The following is a 21,045-nucleotide window of genomic DNA, read 5'->3' as shown; positions in this document are numbered from 1 at the left end:
GGTGTTTAATATGTGATTGTATGGCTATAAGTTTCCCTCTCAGTACTGCTTTAGTTGTGTCCCAAATATTTTGATAGGTTGTGTCTTCATTTTCATTTGTTTCCAGGAACATTTGAATTTCCTGCTTGAGTGAGTCTCTGACCCAGTGGTTCTTAAGGAGTATGTTGTTTAGTTTCCAAATTCTGTGACTTTTAATAATTTTCTGTTTGTTGTTAAATGTTAGTTTTACTCCACTGTGGTCAGAGAAGATACTTGGGATGATTTCAATGCTCTTGAATTTATTGATGCTGTCTTTGTGGCCTAACATGTGGTCTATCCTTGAGTATGTGTTATGTGGATTTGAAAAGAAGGTATATTCCAGTTTTTTGGGGTGAAGGACTCTGAAAATATCCAAGAGGTCTAGTCTGCCAATCTCTTCATTCTATTCTCTTGTATCTTTATTGGTTCTCTGCTTTGTTGATCTGTCTAAGTGTGAGAGTGGGGTATTGAAGTCTCCCACTATTATTGTATTACTATTGATGTATTTTTGAAATTCTTTCAGTAGGTGCTTAATGTATTTAGATGGTCCCTCATTGGGTGCATAGATTTTAATAATTGTTAAGTCTTCTTGGCTGATGGATCCTCTAGTCATTATGTAATGTCCTTGCCTATCTTTTATTACTTTATTTAATTTGAAATCTATCGTGTCTGAGATGAGAATGGCTGTTCCTGTCCTTTTTTGTGGTCCATTAGCCTGTATGATAGTTTTCCATCCTTTCACTTTAAGTCTGTGTTTATCTTGTTGTTACAGATGGGATTCTTGCAAGCAGCATATGGTTGGGTTATGTTTTCTGATCCATCCCCCCACCCTGTGCCTTTTGATGGGTGAGTTTAAGCCATTGACATTTACTGATATCATGGATTTAATGTATTGTAGTGCCATTGTTCAAAAAAAATTTTTTTTGTTTGCTCTGATATATTGCAAGTATTATAGTGATGTTCTTGTTTATAAGAGATCTTTTAGAACCTCTTTCAGGGCCGGCTTGGTGATGGTTGCCTCCCTTAACTGTTATTTGTCTAAGAAGGTTTTGATCCCTCCATCTAGTTTGAATGAAAGTCTAGCAGGATATATAACCCTTGGTTGAAACCCTTTTTCATTCAGGGCTCGATAGATATCTTGCCATTCCCTTCTGGCTTTTAGAGTTTGAGTGGAGAAGTCTGCAGATAATCTTATGGGTTTTCCCTTGTATGTGACTTTTTGTTTCTCTCTTGCAGCCTTTAGGATCCTTTCTTTATCCTTACTTCTTCTCATTGTGACTATGATGTGTCTTGGTGTCTTCAGATCTGGGTTGATTCTGTTTGGTACTCTCTGGGCCTCTTGAATCTTGATGTCCTTTCTGTTATTCAGGTCTGGGAAGTTTTCTTCTATTATTTCCTCTAGAATGTTTGCTTCCCCTTCCTCTCTTTCTTCCTCTGGCAGGCCAATTATACGAATGTTACTTCTTTTGAGATCATCCCATATGTCTCTGTTGTTGTTTTCAGTGTCTCTCAATCTCTTTTTAAGCTCTTTCACCTCTTTCATCATTTTCTCTAACTCATCCTCTGTGTGACTAATTCTGTTTTCTGCTTTCCCTTGCCTCAGCTTCTTTCTTCATTACAGCTATTTCAGCTTTCAGTTCTCTAATTGCCTCAAGATAATCAGTATTTTCCTTAGGGATCTCAAGTGTTGTTTCCCTAATACTGCCATTCCTTTCCTCCAATGTTGTTTTCATTTCTGTGATTAATAAGTTAATTATTGCTTGCATACTTTTCTTATCTATGGTTACTTCTGGCTGATTTGTAGTTTCTTCTGGGCTCTTGTCTTCATTCATTGGAGTAGCAGTTTTATTTGTTTTTGATCTACCCATTTTTTTGATTTATGTGTTTCTTTTTTTATGCTCTGTTGTTCCTCAGTTGTTGTGTCTTGAGTACAAGCAACACTGTACTAAATACCTTTATGACAATTGCACTCAACAACCTCAGGAATTACAGTAGCAACTGAAGCAAGTATTGAAGAAGTTTAATCATTACCAGTTAGCCAAACAATTTCTCCAGTCTGTGAAAAAATAGTAACTAAATCCCAGTGAATAAGAAAGAGAAAAGAAAGAAGGGATAGCAAGAATAGACAGTTACGCAAATCTACTATGCACTGTATATTCTAGGGGTAACAAGAGGGGAAAGGGAAGTAGAGCAGAGATACACACATAGAGAGTCCACTCTGAGTCAGATTTCTTCCCCAAAATAATCCACAAATTCAGAAAGGCAAAGAAGAAGGAAGAAGTGTATGACAAGATAAGAAAAAAAAGAAAGAAGAGACAAGAGAGAAAAGGGAAAAGATAAGAAAAAGAGCTGTAATTAAAGAGCAGTGAAAGGAAAGGTTTTTTTTTAATTACTTTATTTTTAATTTAATTTTTTTGATTAGCTAAGAGGGGGAGGGAAGGGAGAGTCTTTAGAGGAGGTAGGATTAAGGAGACAAGTTCCTCCCACAATAGATAAGATGCCCACTACCCTAGCACTGAAATATATGCTAAGAGTTAATTCTGATCAGCCTAAAGGGGGGGGAATATATATGCCTTTATATAATATTGATAGTAAAATAGAGCAGGGTAAAAAAAAATAAAATAAAAACCCTGTCCCAGATTACCTCAAACCTTGTGATCAGAGGCAGCTGATTGTTAAGAATGAGATGAAGAAAAAAAAAAAACACCTCCGGACTAGACAAGGATAGCTGAAATAGATAGTTATGCAAATCTACTATCTACTGTATATTCTAGGGGTGGCTAAAGGAGGAAGGTAATTTGAGCAGAGACACTCGCAGTGAGAGTCCACACTGAATCAGAATTCTTCCCTAAAATAATTCACAAATGTGTATCAGTGAATTAAAAAAAGCACACTGTTTGGTGTTGTGGGGGCTGGGGGCTGTGGCTTTGGAAACTGTAGGATTAAGGAAGAAAGGATGACAAGAGTGAGAAAAAGAAAAAAAAAGAAAGAGAGAGAAAAAAGAAAAATATAAGGAAAAGAACAGTCATAAAAGAGCCGTGAAAGGAAAGGGTTTTTTTTTATTTATTTATTTTTAATTATTTAATTAGCTATGCAGGGTGAGGTGGGGGGGGGGGGTTTGGCTACTTAGAAAGAAAAAAGGCCAGAGGTTTCAGAAGGGTATAGACTTAGAATGAATGATACTCCCTGGTGGGACAGGAATTTGGTAAAGAAAGAAGCTCCTAGCAGGGGAGCCTGCTCGGAGCTGGTCCCCAGGGACTGGTTGGGGGGTGGGGTGGGGGAGGTATGCTTAAACATTTAAAGGAAAAAAATTTTCCCCTTTTTTCCTACTCTAATTCTTAACCCAAATTAAGTTATAGTCACCTCCTTGGTGTTACCGCTAGGACCCCTTATTGACTGGCCTACTAAAGGCAGAAAATCCTACCGATTCCAGGAGATGTGGTCAGAGCTCAAGCCACTAGAAGCTTCTCAGTCTGCCATCTTCCAGGAACCAATCAAGGTGGACTTTTAAAAATATTTTCTTTATTTATTATTTATTGGGCAGAGTTAGAAATTGAGAAGGAAGAAGTTGGGCAGAAAGGGAGAGAGAGAGAGAGAGACCTGTGACATCATTTCTCTGCTCATGAAGCTTTCCTCTTGCAGGTGGGGACCCAGGGGCCTGAACCTGGGTCCTTGTACATTGTAACATGTGTGCTCTACTGAGTGTTCCACTGCCTGGCCCCTTAAGGTGGACTTTTACCTACTTTATGCATTAGGGTTGTGCATGAAGCTTGGGATTTTTTTAGTAGAATTCTTAGAACTCATGATAGTAATAATAAAAACATCTTAATACTCACCAACAGAGAATTAACTAAATTTAGTTGGTTTATTCACTAAATCAATTACTATGTGGCATTGAAAATAGTGAGATTTACCCAAATATATATTTGTAAATATATTTATTTTATTTTTTAATTTTTTAATATTTATTTTCCCTTTTGTTGCCCTTGTTTTTTATTGTTGTTGTAGTGATTATTGTTGTTGTTATTGATGTTGTCATTGTTAGATAGGACAGAGAGAAATGGAGAGAGGAGGGGAAGACAGAGAGGGAGACAGAAAGATAGACACCTGCAGACCTGCTTCACCACTTGTGAAGTGACTCCCCTGCAGGTGGGGAGCCAGGGGTCGAACGGGGATCCTTAAGCCAGTCTTTGCACTTTGTGCCACGTGTGCTTAACCCACTGTGTTACTGCCCAACTCCCTGTAAATATAATATATTTTTGTTACCTTTTTTTTTTTTTGCCTCCAGTCTCTGGGGCTCAGTGCCAGCACTAGGAATCCACCACTTCTGTTGGCATTTTTTTAAAGTTTTTCATTTTAATTTTTTTACATTTCATTTAATAAGACAGAGAGAAACTGAGAGGGGAGGGGAAGATAGAGAGAGGGAGAGAAAGATAGACACCTGCAGACCTGCTTCACTACTTGTAAAGTGACCCCCCTGCAGGTGGGGAGCAGGAGGGATGTTTACTAGAGTCCTTGCACTTCCTCCTATGTGCACTTAACCCAGTGAGCCACTGTCTGGTCCCTTCTGTTATCTATTGTCTAGTGAAGAAATTGAAGTTAAAAAAAAAAAGTTTTATAGCACAGCCTGTGCCTTAACATGCACAAGGCCCTTAGTTGGGCCCCTAGCACCATGTAAGAGAATCACAGCACTAGGGGAAGCACAGTGTAGTGTGGAGTGGTGCTGTGGTATCTCTGTGACTTTTCAGTCCTTTATCTGAATTAAAAAAGAAAAAGTCAGCCCCACCTACAGGGGATCACTTCACAAGTGGTGAAGCAGGTCTGTAGGTGTCTATCTTTCTCTCCCCCTCTGTCTTCCCCTCTCTCGATTTCTCTCTGTCCTATCCAGAGAGAAAGGAAGGAAGGAAGGAAGGAAGGAAGGAAGGAAGGAAGGAAGGAAGGAAGGAAGGAAAGAAGGAAGGAAGGGTCAGCCCAACAGCAGTGGTATTGTACATGTAGTGGACCCCTGTGCCTCAAAAAGTCTGTGTGTGTGTGTGTGTGTGTGTGTGTGTGTGTGTGTGTGTGTGTGTGTGTGTGTGTGTTTCTCTAAGTTCTGAAAACTTCGTGACTGGTGAATAGAGATGATGGAAATTTACTGTTCACTGTATACACTTTAGTGTGCAGTTTTTTCCCTAAATTCTACTTGTAATTAACGAAATAATAACTTTTTATATAATTACTTTTCTTGCCTAATTGCTCTAACTAGGATTTCTCATACTATGCCAAATAGAAATGTTAGAAGCAAGCATTTCTGTCTTACTCATACAGGAGAAAGTTTCAGTTTGTCACCACTGAGTTTTATAATGTTAAGTTTTATAATTTAAAGTTTTATTTATATCAGAGTAATTCCCTGCTTGTATTTGTTTCCTCTTTTATTGTCAAAGAGTACTGAATTTTGTCAACTACCTTTTCTGCATCAATTAAAATGAGCATTTGATTTCTTTCCTTTGTTCTGCTATTGTATTTTACCCTACAGATTCACTTTTATGTTGAACCATCCTTTCATATTTGGGATAAATCCTACTTTGGTCAAGTAGTATAATCCTTTTAATGTGCTGTTGAATCTGTTTTTCTTATATTCTTTTGAGAGTTTTGCACTAGTACTAATTCTTGTAATGTCCTTCTCTGAAGCAGTTTAAATTATTTTAATGTAAAGCAAAAGATCCTTTGAGATAGTATCATGTTTTCTTAATGGTAGTAAATGAAGTTTACGATGATGATCCTGAATCGTTGAGATTAAACTATGCTAAATTTTCTCTTTAAGAAATATAAAAATGCACTGTCATATCTAACAAGTATGGTTATTTTTTATGATAAGTATTAAGTGAAGTATATTTATCAGTGACCTGGAAAGGTCCTCTGAATATTAGATTGATAAGACATAACTATCTGTGAGTCCTAAAACCATAGTGACCCTCTATTTATTCTAGAAACCAAAGGATGCCACACAAACCAAGTTCATAATGTGTAGTTTTAAGCTTAATTCATTTAAGATTTATAGACTACAGACCATAACACATCATCTTTCATTGGAGAAGTACTCATAACTTAGAGCACAGTGTAGCCCAGTAGCAATACTGTCTAAAGAAATCAACCTACTTTGATTCTTGCCCCTCCGGAGTGGAAAGTAAGCATTTATTTAGAAAACATGAAATAGAAATTACCCATTAGTACTTCCGTCTAAAACTGCAAAATCAGTTTTGAAATACAAACAAAAGGATAATTTTTTGGCTTCTGAAATGAATTCTTTTCCCCCCTCCTCATTTAATATTTGCTTGCTAATTCTTCTGTGTCTCTGTTGATGCTATTTACTGTTCATTTGCTAATGTAGTTTTTGGTCTTTAAAGCTTTTAACCTTTCATCTTTAGTAATTCAAGTGGGGTTAAGAAATATCTTTCACTTCTCCATGTCCAAAAATCGATCTTCAATCAAATTCTCTTTGAAATAGCCCAAACATAGTTACCTATGGTGTACTTGGAATGAGAGCAGACTTTCTGAACTAATTTTAGTGATCTCTTTTTAAAAATGCTAGTTAATGGAGCTGGGTGGTGGTGCACCTGGTTGAGTGCACAAGTTACAATGCACAAGGACACGGGTTTGAGCCCCTAGTCCCCACCTACAGGGGAAAAGCTTTGCAAGTGGTAGAGCAGTGTCGCAGGTGTCTCTCTGTCTCTCTTCCTCTCTATCACCCCCTTCTCTCTCCATTTCTGGCTGTTACTATGCAATCAATAAAAATAATATAATCTTTAAATGCTAGTTAATGTTGTATATTTCCTCCTGGTTACTGTTTATTTTTAATCAATTTTTTCTTTTCTTTTTCATCCTTCATTCTCTTTCTTCTTTCTTCCTCTCTCTCCTTTCTCTTCTTTTCCCTTCTTTTTCCTACTTTTTTTGGGTAAGAAGATCAAGGACTGTCGGACTTGGATAATCACTATTTTATAATCATAAGAATAGGGAAGATTTCAAGAAGTCATATTCTGTGGTCCGGGAGGTGGTGCAATGGATAAAGTGTTGGACTCTCAAGCATGAGATCCTGAGTTCAGTCCCCAACAGCACTATACCAGAGTGGTATCTGGTTCTTTCGCTCTCCTCCTATCCCTCTCATAAATAAATTTTTAAAAATATATTTATTTTAAAAAAGAAGTCATATTCTTTATTTTTCCCTTGCTTGTCTGTTATTGCTTTGTAAAGAATTCAATCATTCAGGGATGAAGAGATAACAATGGTTATGCAAAGGACTCTTATTCCTGAAGCTTTGAGGCCCCAGGTTCAATCCCCAGCACCACCATAAACTAGGGCTGAACAGTACTTTGGTCTCTCTGTCTTTCTCTGTCTCTTTCTAGCTCTTTCACTCTCTCTAGTTATCTCATTAAAAAATTTAAAATAAAGGTTTGTCAATTTTGTTTACTCTTTCGAAGAACCAACATTTACTTTCATTGATCTTTTGTATGGTTTTCCTATTCTCAATGTTATTTATTTCTGCCCTAACTTTAGTAATTTCTGTCCTTCTGGTTGCTTTAGGGTTCCTTTGTTGTTCTTCTTCTAGGTCTTTAAGATGTGCAATCAGGCTGTTTATTTGTGTCTTTTCTTGTTTCCTAATGTGTGCTTGTATAGCTATGAACTTCCCTCTTAGGACTGCTTTAGCTGTGTCCCAAATATTTTGATAGCTTGTGTCGTCATTTTCATTGAACTCTCGAAACATTTTGATTTCTTCCTTGATTTCCTCTTTGACCCAGAAGTTGTTAAGATGTGTACTGTTGAGCTTCCACATTTTGGCACTGTTACTAATCTTTTGTTGATTGTTAAGTGTTAGTTTAATTCCACTGTGGTCTGAGAAGATGCTTGGGATGATTTCAGTGCTCTTGAATAGGCTGATGCTGTCTTTGTGGCCTAACATATGGTCTATCCTTGAGAATGACCCATGTGGATTTGAGTAAAATGTGTATTCCAGTTTCTGGGAGAAAGACCCAAATAAATCGGATAGTAAATGAAAGAGGAGATATCACAACAGACACTGCAGAAATTCAACATATCATGCGAGGCTTCTATGAACAACTATATGCCACCAAGTTAGAGAACCTGGAAGAAATTAATGATTTCCTAGATACCTACCAACTTCCAAAACTAAGTAAAGAGGAAGTGGACAACATGAACAGGCCCATCACAGCTAATGAAATTGAAACAGTTATCAAAAATCTTCCCAAAAATAAAAGTCCTGGACCAGATGGTTTTACAAATGAATTCTACAAAACTTTCAAAGAAGAACTAATACCTCTACTTTTAAAAGTCTTCCAGAAGATTGAAGACACTGGAATACTCCCTGCAAGCTTCTATGAAGCCAACATCACCCTGATACCAAAAGCAGACAGGGACACAACCAAAAAAGAAAACTACAGACCAATATCTCTGATGAACATAGATGCGAAAATATTGAACAAAATTCTAGCCAACCGGATACAGCAGTATATCAAAAAGATTGTTCATCATGACCAAGTGGGGTTTATCCCAGGCATGCAAGGTTGGTTTAATATACGTAAATCAATCAATGTGATCCACCACATCAACAAAAGCAAGACCAAAAACCACATGGTCATATCAATAGATGCAGAGAAAGCCTTTGACAAAATACAACATCCCTTTATGATCAAAACACTACAAAAAATAGGAATAGATGGGAAATTCCTGAAGATAGTGGAGTCTATATATAGCAAACCTACAGCCAACATCATACTCAATGGTGAAAAACTGGAAGCATTTCCCCTCAGATCAGGTACTAGACAGGGCTGCCCACTATCACCATTACTATTCAACATAGTGTTGGAAGTTCTTGCCATAGCAATCAGGCAGGAGCAAGGAATTAAAGGAATACAGATTGGAAGAGAAGAAGTCAAACTCTCCTTATTTGCAGATGACATGATAGTATACATGGAAAAACCTAAGGAATCTAGCAAGAAGCTTTTGGAAATCATCAGGCAATACAGTACTGTGTCAGGCTATAAAATTAACATTCAAAAGTCAGTGGCATTCCTCTATGCAAACACTAAGTTAGAAGAAATTGAAATCCAGAAATCAGTTCCTTTTTCTATAGCAACAAAAACAATAAAATATCTAGGAATAAACCTAACCAAAGAAGTGAAAGACTTGTATACTGAAAATTATGAGTCACTACTCAAAGAAATTGAAAAAGACACAAAGAAGTGGAAAGATATTCCATGCTCATGGGTTGGAAGAATTAACATCATCAAAATGAATATATTACCCAGAGCCATCTACAAATTGAGTGCTATCCCCATCAAGATCCCAAGCACATTTTTTAGGAGAATAGAACAAATGCTACAAATGTTTATCTGGAACCAGAAAAGACCTAGAATTGCCAAAACAATCTTGAGAAAAAAGAACAGAACCGGAGGCCTCACACTGCCAGATCTCAAACTGTATTATAGGGCCATTGTCATCAAAACTGCTTGGTACTGGAACATGAACAGACACACTGACCAGTGGAATAGAATTGAGAGCCCAGAAATGAGGCCCCACACCTATGGACATCTAATCTTTGACAAAGGGGCCCAGACTATTACATGGGGAAAGCAGAGTCTCTTCAACAAATGGTGTTGGAAACAATGGATTGAAACATGCAGAAGAATGAAGCTGAATCACTGTATTTCACCAAATACAAAAGTAAATTCCAAGTGGATCAAGGACTTGGATGTTAGACCAGAAACTATCAGATACTTAGAGGAAAATATTGGAAGAACTTTTTTCCACATAAATTTTAAAGACATTTTCAATGAAACGAATCCAATTACAAGGAAGACTAAGGCAAGTATAAACCTATGGGACTACATCAAATTAAAAAGCTTCTTCACAGCAAAAGAAACCACTACCCAAATCAAGAGACCCCTCACAGAATGGGAGAAGATCTTTACATGCCATACATCAGATAAGAGTTTAATAACCAACATATATAAGGAGCTTACCAGACTCAACAACAAGACAACAAATAACCCCATCCAAAAATGGGGGGAGGAATTGGACAGAATATTCACCACAGAAGAGATCCAAAAGGCCGAGAAACACATGAAAAAATGCTCCAAGTCTCTGATTGTCAGAGAAATGCAAATCAAGACAACAATGAGATATCACTTCACTCCTGTGAGAATGTCACACATCAGAAAAGGTAACAGCAGCAAATGCTGGAGAGGATGTGGGGTCAAAGGAACCCTCCTGCACTGCTGGTGGGAATGTCAATTGGTCCAACCTCTGTGGAGAACAGTCTGGAGAACTCTCAGAAGGCTAGAAATGGACCTACCCTATGACCCTGCAATTCCCCTCCTGGGGATATATCCTAAGGAACCCAACACATCCATCCAAAAAGATCTGTGTACACATATGTTCTTGGCAGCACAATTTGTAATAGCCAAAACCTGGAAGCAACCCAGGTGTCCAACAACAGATGAGTGGCTGACCAAGTTGTGGTATATATACACAATGGAATACTACTCAGCTGTAAAAAATGGTGACTTCACCGTTTTCAGCCGATCTTGGATGGACCTTGAAAAAATCATGTTGAGTGAAATAAGTCAGAAACAGAAGGATGAATATGGGATGATCTCACTCTCAGGCCGAAGTTGAAAAACAAGATTAGAAAAGAAAACACAAGTCGAACCTGAAATGGAATTGGAGTATTACACCAAAGTAAAAGACTCTGGGGTGGGTGGGTGGGTGGGTGGGGAGAATACAGGTCCATGAAAAATGATGAATTAAATAGTGGGGTTTGTATTGCTAAATGGGAATCTGGGGAATGTTATGCATGTAAAAAAAAAAAAAAAAAAAAAGAAGTAGAAATGCAAAGCAGAAATTGACTGAGTTTGGAGTATGGCACCAAAGTAAGAAAGCAGAAGTATACTAGAGTTTGCAGTGAGTACCTCCCTAATACTACCTTTCCACTTTTCCAAGCTTTGGGTCCATGATTGCACAACAATTTGTTTGGCTTTGTATGTTAACTCTCTTTTCAGTCACCAGGTTCCAGGTGTCATCAGGATGCCGGCCAGACTTCCCTGGATTGAAGACACCACCAATGTGTCCTGGAACTCAGCTTCCCCAGAGACCCATCCTACTAGGGAAAGAGAGAGGCAGACTGGGAGTATGGACCGACCAGTCAACGCCCATGTTCAGCGAGGAAGCAATTACAGAAGCCAGACCTTCTACCTTCTGCATCCCACAATGACCCTGGGTCCATGTTCCCAGAGGGATAGAGAATGGGAAAGCTATCGGGGGAGGGGGTGGGATATGGAGATTGGGCGGTGGGAATTGTATGGAGTTGTACCCCTCCTACCCTATGGTTTTGTTAATTAATCCTTTCTTAAATAAAAAATAAAAAATAAATAAAAATAAATAAATAAAAATTTAAAATAAAATATTTATTTAAAAATAGTCAATAGTTTATATTCAATTTACAAAGCTCAAGATATCTGCATTTTTAAAATAATTACTAAGATTTCTGAAATATCAAGCCAATTTCTGCTACAAGTTGTGGTAGAAAATTTAACACTGGGGGCCGGGTGGCCCAGTTGAGCACCCAGTTGAGCGTACATGTTACAGTGTGCAAGGACCCAGGTTCAAAGCCCTGGTCCCTACCTGCAGGGGGAAAGCTTCACAAAGTGGTGAAGCAAGGTGCAGGTGTCTCTATTTCTCTCTCCTCTATCACCCCTTCCCTCTCAGTTTCTGGCTGTCTCTCTCCAATAAATAAATAAAGGTAATAATAATTTAAAAAAAAAAAGAAAGAAAATTTAACACTGAAGCTATATTTCCCATCGTAGCAAATAGCTTAATTGAGAAGTTCAACTATCCCTTAGGCCTTTAAATAATCCCAGTGTACCTAGCCCAAATCCAATTTAAATTCCTATGTGTGATAAATTCTTTAGTACTTAAATAATACCATCCAATTTCCAATGATATAGAAGATATGGTAACAGTTTTTAATCATGTATCACCTTTAAAATGTTCTTTCCAAAAATTTATAATACGTTTGCTCAAATACTTGGATGTTTCTTTTGGATTTTAATTATTTTAACTTCAAATATATATATGTATATATATATATGTGGATTTTGAGGTAGAGCCTAGCACATTCCATTCACACACTGTAGTGATTAATTCCTATTGCCTCTCAAGTCACTTGTTACTTTATTTTTAGGGGCAAATTTATAGCAAGTCCTAGATCACATGTACAATGGTATTTGAAGTATCTGCAGCTGCTTACATAGCAGAAGTTCCAAGCTACATTCCTGTTGTGAATCACAGATTTGAGAGGATGGCACTATTGCAGTAAGAAAAAGAATTACATTATAGAAGCATGCACACACTCACGCATACAAACACAAATCTCCAAAGGACTCATAGTATGCAAAACCGAGAGCATCTTTCAAGCGTCTTATCAGGAAGATGTCAACTTTTAAGAATTCTACTTACGTGTAGTCGAGTACAATCAAGAATCTGTGATGCTCCTGGATAAATATACACTTAACTAATGTATGCCTGCTTATGCCACAGAGAAATACAACTGTGTGCGCATGTTATATAGGTGACCTAAACAATCCCACCTAGTTTTAAAAAATCGATGGTACATTCTGTTACATTTCCTCATGTAACTGCCACTGGGTCATTCATTTTGAAAATAGGCCAATGGGGGCCAGGTGGTGGCGCACCTGGTTAAGCGCACACATTATAGTGCGCAAGGACCTGGGTTCAAGCCCCTGGTCCCCACCTGCAGGGGGAAAGCTTCATGAGAGGTGAAGCAGGGATGCAGGTGTCTCTCTGTCTTTCTCCCTCTCTATCACCTCCTTCCCTCTCAATTTCTGTCTGTCTCTATCTAATAAATAAAGATAATTTTAAAAAATTAAATTAAATTAAAATTAAATAAAATAGACCAATGAGATAATGCTGCCTTTTATATGATAACAGAATACTGAGGCTTATATAATCCATTCATCATAACCTCCTTACATCCATCTAGACCTAACTCACAGAAATCATGACAAATCCCAATGTTCATAAAGAAAGCTGACTTACATTTTAGAATTGTATGGCTTGAATTTGTAACTTGGCTCTGCCATTTCCTATCTGGGTGGCCTTGCACAAGTGCCTTCAATCTCTCTAAAGTTCAATTTTTGTCTTCTGCCTGCTTCATAGGGTTACCATGTGGATGAAATGAATGTCTGGATTCTAAGTAAGTGCCTAATACATAGAAGCTATTTTTGCTATTTTGAAGAAGCTTGAGAAAGGACTAATGCTTAGGTAATGCTCTTAACTGAGTTGAGTAGAGAGGAAGGGCACCATGGGAACAGGTGCATTGTAGAAATGAACATGTGTCTCTTCAAGTAGCATCTAGTAGAACACTTAAAATTCCTCAGTGATGGAATGATCTTTGAGGATGAAGGTCTCTTGAGAGAAAAAATGGGCTTCACCTCGAGGAGGAAAGGATAACTGCTTCCAATGCAGACTGGCTAAAATAGGGCAGAAAGCACAATTCTTTTCTTTTTCCTTTTTTTTTTTTTTTTTTTTTTTGCCTCCAGGGTTATCGCTGGGGCTTGGTGCCTCCACCACGAATCCACTGCTCCTGGAGGCCATTTTTTCCCTTTTGTTGCCCTTGTTATTTAACGTTGTTGTGGTTATTACTGTTGTTGCTATTGCTGGCGTTATTGGGTAGAACAGAGAGAAAAGAGAAATCGAGAGAGGAAAGATACACCTACAGACCTGCTTCACAACTTGTGAAGCGCAACTTGTGACACCCCTGCAGATGGGGAGCCAGAGCTTGATCCTTAAGCTGGTTGCACTTCCTGCCATGTGCACTTAACCCACTGCTCTACTGCCCGACCCCCACACTTTTCTACATCTATTTGGGGCTGATTAAATGTCTTCTGAATTTCCTAAGTTATATATGGAAAAGACCACGCCCACTCCCCAACAAAAACTATGTGACTCAAAATATCAAACACTGACAATAACTATTTAAAAATGCCTGTAGATTTACTCTAAACTATAATATAAAATCCATGAGGGCTGAAAAATTTGTTAGTTTTATTTACAAATATATTACCAAAGTCTAGTACATAATAGACACTGTATAAATGTTTGTAGAATGTATCAATCTCATCGGTGTGTGCTGCTGAAGATTCAGAACTTGGTAAATTCAAAGTCTCTAGCATGTAAAGTTTTTAAAGTAAAATTTTGTTACAGCCAAGGAATGAAAGAGAATAGAATTTGTAAGCTTGGGGAATCTCACATAAGTCAAAGTGATGCTTTGGTCCTTATTTTCTCTTCTGCTTGCTTTTTAAATAAATAAATCTTTAAAACTTAAACTAGGCAGCCTACTAGAAGCAGTGAAGTCATGCATGTGTGAAACCTTGACGAAATAAATAAAACCGAATAAATAAATGGGCCTGGGAGATAACATAGAGGTGGTGCATCAGACTTTTATGCCTGAGGCTCTGGAGGTGGCAAGTCTGATCCCCAGTACCTTCATCTGCCACAGCTAAATAGTTCTGTGCCCCCCTTGTTTCATAACATTTAGTGTTTTTAAATCAAACAGACATTTCTCAATTCCCCATTGTTTTTGACCAACCCCCTGGCATCTGATTATGCACCTTCATTTTCAGATTAAGGGTCAAGAAGGTAGAGGCATGACTGGGTTGTTTTTCAAAAAATAACAAATGGCACAAAATGAGAATGAATACCCTTCTTTGGAAGGAGAAATGTTCAGTGTTTAACACTATCCCACTTTAATGTAATGAACAGTTATCAGAATAACCATGTCAGCACCCATGTCCAGCAGAGAAGCAATTACAGAAGCCATAAAGAATTTAGGTCCATACTCCCAGAGGGGGAGAAATGTTAGAGGAAGACAACTAGAGGACTCTGAAACTCAATTCCATCAAGACCCAGGGAAAGAAGAGGAAAAAGGAAAGACATTCGGAAGTAGTACTATGTATAGGTGTGACTTTAAAAGGAAGAGAAGGCAAGACCATAAAAAAACATGGGCAAAACGATAGATAGATAGATATGCAGATGATAGATTATTGCAGAGATGATAATCAATCCATATCTGTGACCCTGGGAGAACTACTGCAGTTTCCAATGGAGGGAATGGGGACACAGAACTCTAGTGGTGGGGATGGTGTGGAATTGTATCCCTGTTATTTTGTAATTTTTTAAATCATTAATAAAGAAAAAAGAAAAATAGACATGTTTTTCTTTCTCCTAGGGGGAACAGGAAGGCAGTCTAGCCCTTAAGTTAATTTACGCATTCCTTTTATTTTCTCAATTAGGTCCAGAATTCAGTAAATATTTAACACTTGTCCTTACCAAGAGAACTAGGACTGGAAAAAAATAGCTCATCAAGTAGGGTATAAATCCTGCAATTTGCATGAGACCTGGCATGACGGGGGAGGGTTGCTATGGCCCCAGATGAAGCTCCAGTGCCATGGTGTCTCTTTCTCTGCGTGTACATCTACCTGGGGGAAGCAAACCAGAGCGACATAGTTGTATACAAATGAGGCCCCAACTCCACTATAAGGAGGAAAAGGAGAGCAAGGAGGGAGTCAAAAGAATAGGGAAGAGTTGGAAATAGCTAAAACTAACTGAGATAATTAGGGTAGATTTCAATAGATAGGGTTGAGAAAACCAAACGGAATTGAAAGTCAGTAGAGCCTCCAAAATTCAGCCTGCCAGGTCAGTTCACAGCTAAATTTTAATTGTTATTATCATAAACCTCTCTATAGATAATTTAATACAACTTTTGTTATATTTTGGCTGCATTGGCTATTTTTTAATATATATGTATTTGTATAGTTTTATTTATTTTTAGATAGAGAGTGATACAAACTGAGAGGGGGGAGTTGGGTGGTAGCACAGCGGGTTCGAGGCCCTGGGTCCCCACCTGGAGGGGAGTCACTTCACAGGCAGTGAAGCAGGTCTACAGGTGTCTATCTTTCTCTTCCCTTCTGTCTTCCCCTCCTCTCTCTATTTCTCTGTATCCTAACTAACAACAACGACATCAGTAACAACAACAATAATAACTACGACAACAATAAAAAACAAAGGCAACAAAAGTGAAAATAAATAAATATTTTTAAAAGTTTTTAAAAATTAGAAAAAAAAATAAACAGAGGTAAGGGAGAAAATAGAGAGGAAGAGAGAAAGGCACCTGCATCACTGCTTCCCTGCTCATAAAGCTCCTCTCAAACCCCATATACATTTACCAGGTGCACCACCACCAGACTCTTATTAAACACATATTCTTTTAATTAATTAAAATTTTATGGGGAGGTAATAGTTTACAGTATATGACGCTGAGGAATTATTCTGATGCAGTCTCCACCCCCAGGTTTTACCACACCCAGCGAAATCCTAGCAGTGCCCCCTTCAACCAGTCCTGGCCCCACACGTCACCCCTGGCTGTCGCCCAATAAAAGGTCACTCACCCCCCCCCTCGCTCTCTCTGGGCTCTTGGCTCTCTCTCTCTCTCTCTCTCTCTCTCTCTCGGCTCCTTCGGCTCTCTCTCAGCTCTCTCTCGCTTCTCTCACCCTGTGGTCAGGTAGTGGGGACGGCCATTGTGGGCTAACTCCACGTGGCCTGAGCCACCCCGCCATCCTATAATAAAGATTTGTGTACCCCACTTGCTCTGGACTTCCTCTCTCTGCGGTGCAGCCTGACACCTAACCACAACAACAACAAGTATAGTCTTTTTTTTTTTTTTTTGGCTCCAGGGTTATTGCCGGGGCTCGGTGCCAGCACTACACATCCACTGCTCCTGGCAGCCATTTTTACAATTGTATTGGATAGGATAGAGAAATTGAAAGGGGCCAAAGAGGGAGAAAGACAGAAAGCTGCAGACCTGCTTCACTGTTTGTGAAGCTTCCCCTCTGCAGGTGGGGAATAGGAGGACTCAAATCCAGGTCCTTGCGCTTAGTACTAGGTGCGCTTCACTGGGTGCACCACCACCCAGGCCCCTATACTACAGTATAGTCCTTAACACACAGGCACGATATCTCATCTCCCCATGACGGGCATCTAGGAGACACACCAGAATTCCAACATCCCTTCATCCTCTCCCTTTCCCTCCTTCCCTGGAGTCCTTTGTTTTGGTGCAATATGTCACAACTTACATGCCACACATCAGATAAAGGATAAATAAGAAAAACATATGTATAAATAACTCACTAAACTTAGTAATTGAAAAAAAAAAAGAACAATTAAATGATGGGAGAGGACATGGGCATAATCAACACATTCAGAGGGCCAATGGACATATGAAAAAATGTTCAAAGACTTTATCAGAAATAAAAAGTAAATAAAAACATCACAAAAGTAAATAAAAACATAAATAAAAACATCATACTACTTTATACCTGTGAGAAAGTCATATTTTAGAAAGGACAGGAACCATAAATGCTGGCTAGGGTGTAGGGAGAAAAGAAACCCTTCTATATTGTTGGTGAGAATATGAATTGTTCCAACCTCTATGGAAAAGAGTATAGAGACTTCCCAGAACACTAGAAATGCACCTACCCTATAACCCAGCAATTTTTCTCTTGGGGGGATTTATCCAAAGCAAAAAGCAAAAACACCGATCAAAAGAAATCTATGTACAACTATGTTCATAGTAATACAGTTTATAACAGTCCAGACTTGGAAGCAATCAAGATGCCCAAAGATATATGAGTGGCTAAGGGAGTTGTGGCATATATACACAATGGAATACCTAAACAAAGCTGTGACATATATATTAAACCCATCTCCTTTAGCTCATCTTGGATGAGCCTCAAAAGAATCTGCCAAATAAGATAAACCAAAAAGAGAGAGACAAATACTGGATAATCTCACTTATAGGTGGAATTTAGGAAACAAGGACAGAAAGGGGAAACATAAGGGGAAACTTGACCCAGGTGGAGTGTACTGCACTAAAGCAAAGAGGGGGTGGGGGTGCACAGGGATGGAGAGGGTATCAGTGTCCTGGTGCATGATGGAAAAGGACCTGAGTTAGGAATAAAATAAGAGTGTTTTTCCATCACACGGAAATGGGAAATTGTACTTATGTGTCAACAACTGTACTATAAACTATTATCCCCCCAATAAAATCATTTGAGAAATTAACCATAAAATAAGAACCTATGTGGGTGGTAAAAGATGGAATCAATACAACTGCAAAGAAACAGTTAATATTCTAAAAACTGAGTTAGGAAACAAAAGGACAGCCTCAGAGACTCATATGTCTGCCTTCTTCCAGCTGGTCTTGCCCTTTTGAAAGAATGAAGATTAGTTAAGAGAATAATTAAGGCTTTATTCCTGGAGGAAGCTTGAAGATCCATGGTCCATGGTCCAAGAAGCAAGATGACTTCTAGTGCTCAGACCCTTCCCTAGACTGCTCCCAAATCCAACTCCTGGCTTTCCAGCCCTCCTCCCTCAGTTCTACCCATATGTCAAGAAAAGGCGGACACTCCCTGGAGGGTGGGGAGGTGGGTCTGAGGAAGATACTCTGACCTCCAATAGAAGGTTCAAATAGCAATAAAGCTTTTTCACTTCATGTCAAATCTAGTGGTGACAGTGACTTTCTATGGCACCAGGGAGGAAGACCTTGTTGAGTTTTATTAACATATGATGAGAGGATCTGGAAAAGTGATGGAAAGAGGGGAAACTATAAAGAAAAAACATAGAATCAATGAAGATGATGCTGCATTTCAGTTATTGTTTTTACATTTCCAAATTGTACAATGTTTGCAATATTTGTCATATTAATTTTTTCTCAATAGCAATATTTACCTCTGTGAACTAATTTGTCTTTTTACATTTTATTTTATTTTAATGAATTAGAGAAAACCAAAGCATGCCCCTGGCATATATGGTATCAGGGATGAAACTTTTGACTTCATGCTTGCAAGTCCTGAGCACTACCACTGGACTACCTCCCTAGTCACAACCTAATTTTCATTTTTAATCTTTCTTTGCTTCAAAAAGGGTCCAAACTTGCACATGCTTTGAATACCACACAATTACTCTCTGGGCTAAACAGTTCATGTTTCAAAATAAATGTTTGTGAGAAAGTTGTGTATATGCATATCAGATATGTGTGTCTAGTTCATTTGATCCTTTCTTTCCTCTTCTTTTCTTTCTTTCTCTCCCTCCCTTTCTTTCTTTCCTTCTTTCTTTCTCTCTTGCTTTCTTTTCAAATCAGTTTCAAGCAGACCAGGTCCTTATTAACTATGACTCTTAAGTAGCCTTTTGTTGAGCTTCCTGACTCTAGACTACTCTACTTCAAGTCTAATTCAGCTCACAGTTGACTAGACCATGCTAAAGTGCTACTGTGGACACGCCACACATGAGCAATGAGAAAAGGCTCTGACCAGCAATCAACCATTGTTCCCTTGGCAGCCTACATACCCTTTGGTATTGGCTGAATTGCAAGAACTTGTAATTGTGTTCCCTTCTAGTCAAAAGATACTAAACTGGGGGCTGGGCAGATTAAGAGCACATGGAATGAAGTGCACCAACCTGTGTAAGGATCCCAGTTTGAGCCTCTGGATCCCCACCTGGCGAGGTGGAGGTTGCTTCACAAGTGGTGAAGCAGGTCTACAGGTATCTTTCTTTCTCTCTGTCTTCCCCTCCTCTCTCCTCCCTCCTCTCCTCCTCTGTCCTATCCAACAACAACAATAATAATAATTACAACAACAAGGGCAAAAAAAATGGAAAAAATGCCCTCCAGGAGCAGTGGATTCATAGTGCAGATACCAAGCCTCAACAATAACCCTGAAGGCAAAAAAAAAAAAAAAAAAAAAATATATATATATATATATATATATATATATATATATATATATATATGAAACTGATCTTTGACCCTAGTACCTAAGATGGTGCCTGTGCCAGAGTTCTGGCAACAGTTTAGTGTGTTTACTGCATGCATTTTGTAGACATGGAAAATCACTAGTGGATATGTGCTTTCAGGTAATTGACTCTTGAATTCCACAATGTCCTTCAACTTCCTATCTACTATATAAAGAGTGTGATGCAGGAGCCAGGTGGTGGTGCACCTGATTGAGGGCACATGTTAAAATGTGCAAGGACCTAGGTTTGAGCTCCTGGTCCCCGACTTCAGGGGGAAAGTTTTACGATAAAGCAGTGCTGCGGATGTCTCTCTGTCTCTCTTCCTCTCGTCTCCCCTTTCCCTCTGAATTTTTGACTGTCTCTATCCAATAAATAAATATAATTAAAAAAATTTTTTTAAACAGTGTGATGCATTTTGCAGTTCAGGCATTTACAGGTACAACTAGTCCAACATTCCAGAATCTGGTCAGAGAGAAAGGAAGCGCAGAGCCTCCTGCAGGCTGACTACCAGGGGCAACTGTTTCTTGGTCAACAGTGGAACATCCCTAAACCATTTCTGTCCTCCCTGCTGAGGATCGTGAACAGTGAGGATTCCTCCTCCGCTTGTCAGGCAACAGCTGTCTGGTCATTAGCTATCACCCAGACATTGCCCTTGTTGGGACCTGCAGAGCTGTCTGGCCAGGCAAGGAGGGAACTGGCTTCTATGCAGGCAGGCTGTGTGGTGAAATTCCTAGGTGTTTAAGATTAGATTAGGTCAGAGAGAAGAGGAGGAAATGACTAAGAAAGAAGAAGGAAAGGCCATTTCAAATGAAAATGGGAAAGATTGTGTCTGTATAAGTATTGCAGGTAAAAGCAAAGTTATTAACACATTTCCCTTTAGAAATATCTAAAATTGCCCTGAGTTAATATGACATGTGTGTGTTTGTGTGTGTGTGTGTGTGTGTGTGTGTGTGTGTAGGTGTGCACGTGTGTGAAAGTGTACCCATGCGTGTGGACATACACAGTTTCTTTTCATTGTGAGGGGTCAAATTTCAGCTTGGAGATGTTACATAAAAGAACAATTAGTGTACTTATTAATTTTATGTTTATTTTTTAAGTTTATATTTA

The sequence above is a fragment of the Erinaceus europaeus genome, chromosome 5, assembly GCF_950295315.1.
Source record: "Erinaceus europaeus chromosome 5, mEriEur2.1, whole genome shotgun sequence".
NCBI lineage: Eukaryota > Metazoa > Chordata > Mammalia > Eulipotyphla > Erinaceidae > Erinaceus > Erinaceus europaeus.
The sequence above is the reverse complement of the archived record's forward strand: the minus strand, read 5'-3'. Positions refer to the sequence as shown.